Source organism: Octopus sinensis, unplaced genomic scaffold (assembly GCF_006345805.1).
Source record: "Octopus sinensis unplaced genomic scaffold, ASM634580v1 Contig17354, whole genome shotgun sequence".
In the NCBI taxonomy this organism is placed as follows: Eukaryota; Metazoa; Mollusca; class Cephalopoda; order Octopoda; family Octopodidae; genus Octopus; species Octopus sinensis.
Genome location: NW_021834996.1, coordinates 34,163 through 40,000, shown reverse-complemented (window position 1 = coordinate 40,000; position 5,838 = coordinate 34,163). Strand labels below are relative to the sequence as shown.

General features: G+C 38.7%; 1 long non-coding RNA gene across 1 annotated transcript in view; it reads right to left on the bottom strand.

The window, feature by feature from the left end:
* The window catches only part of LOC118761788, a 3,805-nt gene extending 3,498 nt beyond the window's left edge, over positions 1 to 307 (bottom strand). The window contains exon 1 of the long non-coding RNA XR_004997636.1: positions 30 to 307. This is a non-coding gene — a long non-coding RNA (uncharacterized LOC118761788). The remainder of the gene's footprint in view (positions 1 to 29) is intronic.
* Between the last annotated feature and the right edge of the window lie 5,531 nt (positions 308 to 5,838).

Sequence of the window (5,838 nt, the reverse complement as noted above, 5' to 3'; positions counted from 1 at the left end):
AATATCAAGGATATTATGTACCTATGTACGAGGGGGTACCCAAAACTAACCAGAAACGTTCTCGGTGGGACAAGCCTAGTGTAGTTCAGGATTCCGCCGCTAGAATCCACTTGATGCAATCCTCAGGCATCAGTCTGCCGACCGGCGTTGTCGAGTGAAGTCGTATTTCCACTTGATGCGTCTTTCTTTTGCAGTGCTTCTCCTCTGTTCGTCGATTTTTTTGCGATGGCTAAAACGAAGGAGCAGCGTGCTTCTGTGAAATTCTGTTTTCTACTGGGGAAAACAGTGGTCGCAACAGTTGTCATGCTTCAAGCAGCTTACAAGGAAGCTGACACCAGCAAAACACAAGCTTACGAGCCGTTTTCACGCTTTAAGAACAGACACTTGTCACTTGAAGACCAATCTCGTTCAGGGCGGCCGTTGACCTCTCGAAGGAATGAAAGCCTAAAAATTCATGAACTGATCTTGGAGGACCGCCGCCAAACAATTGATGAACTTGTTGATATGACTGGTGTGTCCTGGAGCTCCTGCCAATGAATTTTGACCGAGGAATTGTGAATGGAAAAAGGAAAATTTATGCCTCGCTTGCTCACAGAAGATCAAAAGCAGTTACAACTGAATGCCTGTCATGAACTGAAAGAACAGCTGGAAGTTGATTCGGAACTTTTTATGAAGGTCATCACTGGTGATGAAAGCTGGTGTTACGGAATTTTCAGCTGTTGAAGAGATGAAGAAAACAACGGAGGCGTTAAAAGGTATCACTTCGTAAGAGTTCCAGAACTGCTTCGAACAGTGGAAAACGGGTCTGGACCGATGCATTGCTTCAAATGGAGAATACTTTGAAGGCGATAAAAATGTAAACATGTGGATGAAAGTGGATGAAATGATATTGCAAAATGCACAAAGCAATTTGTAGTATGCATAGTCCCGAAGATGAAATACAGGGAGCGGCAGAAATACATCCCACATTTTAAACTTTCATCTATGTGTTGTTAATGAACTTATGCAAGTGCCAATGATGTTTTCATTTAGCTAATGAACAAAAACTGTAACCCTTTGTTTAAGCAACAGTAAAATTAATTTTTCATAAATGGAGTTTCTTTACCTTTTTTCAATCTTTCAAATGTGGGAGGTATTTCTGCCCCATCGTGTATAAGAAATTACAGAGATGTAAAAAGTATACAAATTTATAATATGAAGCAATACAATTTGGAATACTGCTTCCAAAATATTTGTTAGATGGAAATACAATAAACCAGATATCGTGATCTGGGATAGTGAAAACAAATTGCATGTAAGAAGGGAGATCTTTTGTCCAGTAAACGTTAACATAATATCAAAGATCTTATAATAATTCTGCTTGTCATTGCGTTACTTAGCCCGTCGGTAACGCTTTCATGTGATTGGAGAAAAAGAGGGAGAAAGAAAAGTGGGAAAGAAAAAAAGAGAGTTAGAGAAGCGTTCATGACATGAGGTAAAGGGAATGTAATTATAACGCTTTCATGTGATTAGTTGAAGAGAAAGAGAGGAGAAAGAAAAAGGAAAGAGAGAAAGGGAATAAGGTGAAGAGCGAGACAGAAAGAGGGAGAAAGAAAAAGGGGGAGAAAGAAAAAGAGGGAGAGAGAAAAAGAGGGAGAGAGAAGCGTCTATGATGTGAGGTAAGGGGAACGTAATATTTATTACGTAGTTAACAAAAGTTAGTTGAAGGTAGAGGAGGAGAGTTAAAAATATAACTTTAGCAGAGGGGTAATGTTCTGATGTCCTGGTTAAATAAAGGCAAAGAAGGAGGGGCGAGAGAGAGAGAGAGAGGGGAGAAAGGGAGAGAGAGAAGGGAGAGAGAGAGATGACGATGGTGGTGGTGATTGGATTGTGAAAAGTATATATTTTTTAATTGAAGTAAGCTTTTTATATCACCTGTCACTTAACACATGTACATAAGTGCAACTCTGTGAAATATCCACGCTTATTTACATGGCAGATATATGCAATTTAACTAAAGGTTGTATCATATGTAAGGGATATTTTTTGTTTGTTTATAGGAAAAGTGGAAAAATAAGATTGAATATTTATTTTATTAATGCCGTGTATTGTCTTCCTTATCTACCTTCTAATAATGGAGCCTTGTAATTTTTGTTAGAAACAGGCTCATTCTATACAGGAATCTTCAAGAAATTTAACATAGATGCAAGCATGGCTGTTTGGTAAGAAGCTTGTTTCCTAGCCACGTGGTTCGGGGTTCAGTCCCAATGCGTGGCACTTTGGGCAAGTGTCTTCTATGATAGCCTCAAGCCGATCAAAGTTTTGTGTGTGTGTGTGTGTGTGTAAGAAAGCTTTTGGCCAAGTCGCTGATCGTAAGCATTATGCTTTTGAGCAAACCATTACATCACCGAAAGTATCCTTGTTTCTTTTTTAAATATTAGCATCGTACGATTTCAGTAACATTTGACTGTTATTTCTTTTAGGTCGAACAACCACCTAGAAGTTCTATCATTGAATAGGAATCTCTCTTTCATCCTGGGAAGGTGAAGATTTATGCCTTCTTTTAATGGGAATCAACAACCCCTCAAAAAACTCTTCGATATCCATACATCCATCAACCTTTCTTCTCCGCCCACTATTCCTGGCAAAGCCGTGGGGTTAGAGGCTTCAGACACCTTCTCCATAGGGATAGGGTCTTATCAGAAGCAACCGTCAATACACTCTCCAGTTGGATTACCAAGCGGACTGGCTGAGGTTATGCATATTATCTAACCATTTCATTCTTCGTCACCCGTAGCCTCCTTACTGGTTTGCTCAGCCTGAAGGATTCGTCTTGCGATTCTTTTCTGAGACATTCTAATCTTGTATATGTATATGTACATATGTGTGTGTATGTATGTGTGCGTGTGTGTATGTGTGTGTGTATGTATGTGATAAGGGCTCACAAGGAGCCTACCTGCAAGAAAGAGGAGTTAAAACCCTAAATTAAACCACGAATAACACGAACGGGTAAAATAATTTTAATATACCAAAGACAGTTCAATGCTAAATATTTTGGTATTTGGATACACTTGACTCATGATTGTAGGTCTGGCGAAAAGCCTCAGCCTTCATCAGTAAGTTTTACCAAGAGAAAAAAATGTTCAACTCGAGTCTGCTGACGTTCTGAATTGTCTTACACCAAAACCAGAAAGCTTCAGAGTAAATATACTAATAAGGAGTGAATATTTATATTTAGCGTAGATAATAATAGCAATAATAATACCTATATAAATATTCATGAAACATTGGCCCTGTTGGAGTCATTTCCATACGTAATCATTATATTTTGTACTCGGAGTTCTGAATGAGAAGGGAAGATATGAGACGACCACCAAAAATGGCCATGCAAAAGTTTTCGGTTTTAAAACTATAAAATGTCTGTAATGAAAATTTATTACATGATGTTCATTTGAAGAAGTTACCGTACATTGTTAATATTTCGTGTGGCTTTCCTTAGCTTGAACAATTGCATCAATGCACCTGGGAAGAGATGCGTACAAATCCTTCACAGGTATGAGATGCCATTCTCTGTGGTTAAGGTCCTACAATTCTTCAAGATTGCGTGGATTCTTCTGACAAACTCTTCTCTTTAGTTCTGTCCACATTTGCTCGATGATATTTAAGCCATGGCTCTGAGCTGGGCAATCTTTCAATATGGTAACACCTTCATCAGCCAAACTCTGCTGTGCTGCACGCGACCTGGTACATGGAAATCTGTCATGCTGAAAAATCTCATCTTCATCCAAGTCTGGTATCAAATTGCCCTTCAGCAACTGGATTTATTTGGCACAGTTGAAGTTATCATCAATTTTAACCAGCTTTCTTGAACTATCGATTTTTATGTATCCCCAAAGCATCAAACTTCTACCCCCAAACTTCACTGTTTTCGTTGTGTAACGTGGGTCGTTAAGCGAGAATATGTCAGAAGGCCTTCAGGAATACGAAACATCTACCTATATGTTGGCAATTGGTAGAAATTTACAATAGTTTAAAGTGACCGAAGACTTTTTCACTGTAAATGCATGCTTGTATGTGGGCATGAATAGATAGATTGACAGACAAACAGACAGAAAGACAGACAGACAGACAGACAGACAGATAGATAGATAGATAGATAGATAGATAGATAGATAGATAGATAGATAGATAGATAGATAGATAGATAGATAGATAGATAGATAGATAGATAGATATGAGGGCGCGTGGCCTAGTGGTGTTGCGCTCATGATCGTGAGATCGTGGTTTCAATTCCTAGACTGGATGGTGCGTCGTGTTCTTGAGCAAAACATTTCATCTCTCGTTATTCTGCGATACTTCGACACCTAACGCGTGGCACATTTTGCACCTGTTCAGGTAACATCGGTTTGATGGAGAGAGTGAGCTAATGTAAAGAAATCATCTGAGCAGGTCGTTATGTATGTATGTATGTATGTATGTACGTATAGGCGTAGGAGTGGCCGTGTGAGGCGTAGAAGTGGCTGTGTAGTAAGTAGCTTGCTTACCAACCACATGATTCCGGGTTCAGTCCCACTGCGTGGAACTTTGGGCAAGTGTCTTCTACTATAGCCTCAGGGCGACCAAAGCCTTGTGAGTGGTTTGGTTGACGGAAACTGAAAGAAGCTCGTCGTATATATGTATATATATATATATATATATATATATATATATATATGTGTGTGTGTGTGTGTGTGTGTGTGTGGTGTGTGTGTGTGTGTGTGTGTTTGTGTGACTGTGTTTGGTCCCCCCTCCCCACAACATTGCTTGACAAACGATTCTGGTGTGTTTACGTCCCCGCAACTTAGCGGTTCGGCAAAAAAAGAACGATGGAATAAGTACTAGGCTTACAAAGAATAAGTCCTGGGGTCGATTTGCTCGACTAAAGGCAGTGCTCCAGCATGGTCACTGTCAAATGACTGAAACAAGTAAAAGAGTATGTATGTATGTATGTATGTATGTATGTATGTATGTATGTATGTATGTGTGTATGTATGTATGTATGTATGTATGTATGTATGTATAAAATTAACTAAACAACCGAAAGAGCTACTAATAGTTTCATACTCTTATGATACTTGAACAGGCATATTCATAAAATCTTTCAGGCTCTGTCCGCAGTACTGGGGCTGTGGCCACACAATGGGAAAAGTAGCGGCTCGATCTGAGGAGATTCCCTGACCTTCGAGCTACACACTGAGTCCAGTAACGTTACTCCAGAGATCTTTCAGAAGAACCTCATTTTGGTTTTCTTGTATTCGTGATTGTACACTTTCGGTCATTAGCCAACATTTTTTACCGTAAATGGGGATAGGCAAGAAAATATAATTATGGTAAAAGAACATCGTTACCTACATCAATGAAAATAGAATCTGTAGACGAATCTTGAGAAATGACCAAATTAAAAATATATAAATAATAGGTAAAATATAAATAAAACGAAGACGTAAAAAAACAAAACAAAAAGGTTTGGTTGTGGGGGGGGGTGCGGAGGTGGAAATAGAAGTAGATAAATAAAATTATAAAATAAAAAATACTTAAAGGACTTTTTTTTCAAATTTCAAAGTAAAGGTCACATGACCAGAGAAATTTAATTAGAAGAATTTCTGGTTTTACCAATGAGATGCCATTGCTGTTGGTATTGCTGGAGCAGCAGCAGCAGTAGTTGTAGTAGTAGTTGTAGTAATGGTTGTAGTAGTAGTAGTATTTGTTGTTGTAGCAGTCGTAATAGTACGAGTTGTTGTTGTTCTTCTTTTTCTTCTTCTTCTTCTTCTTCTTCTTCTTCTTCTTCTTCTTCCTCTTCTTCTTCTTCCTCTTCTTCTT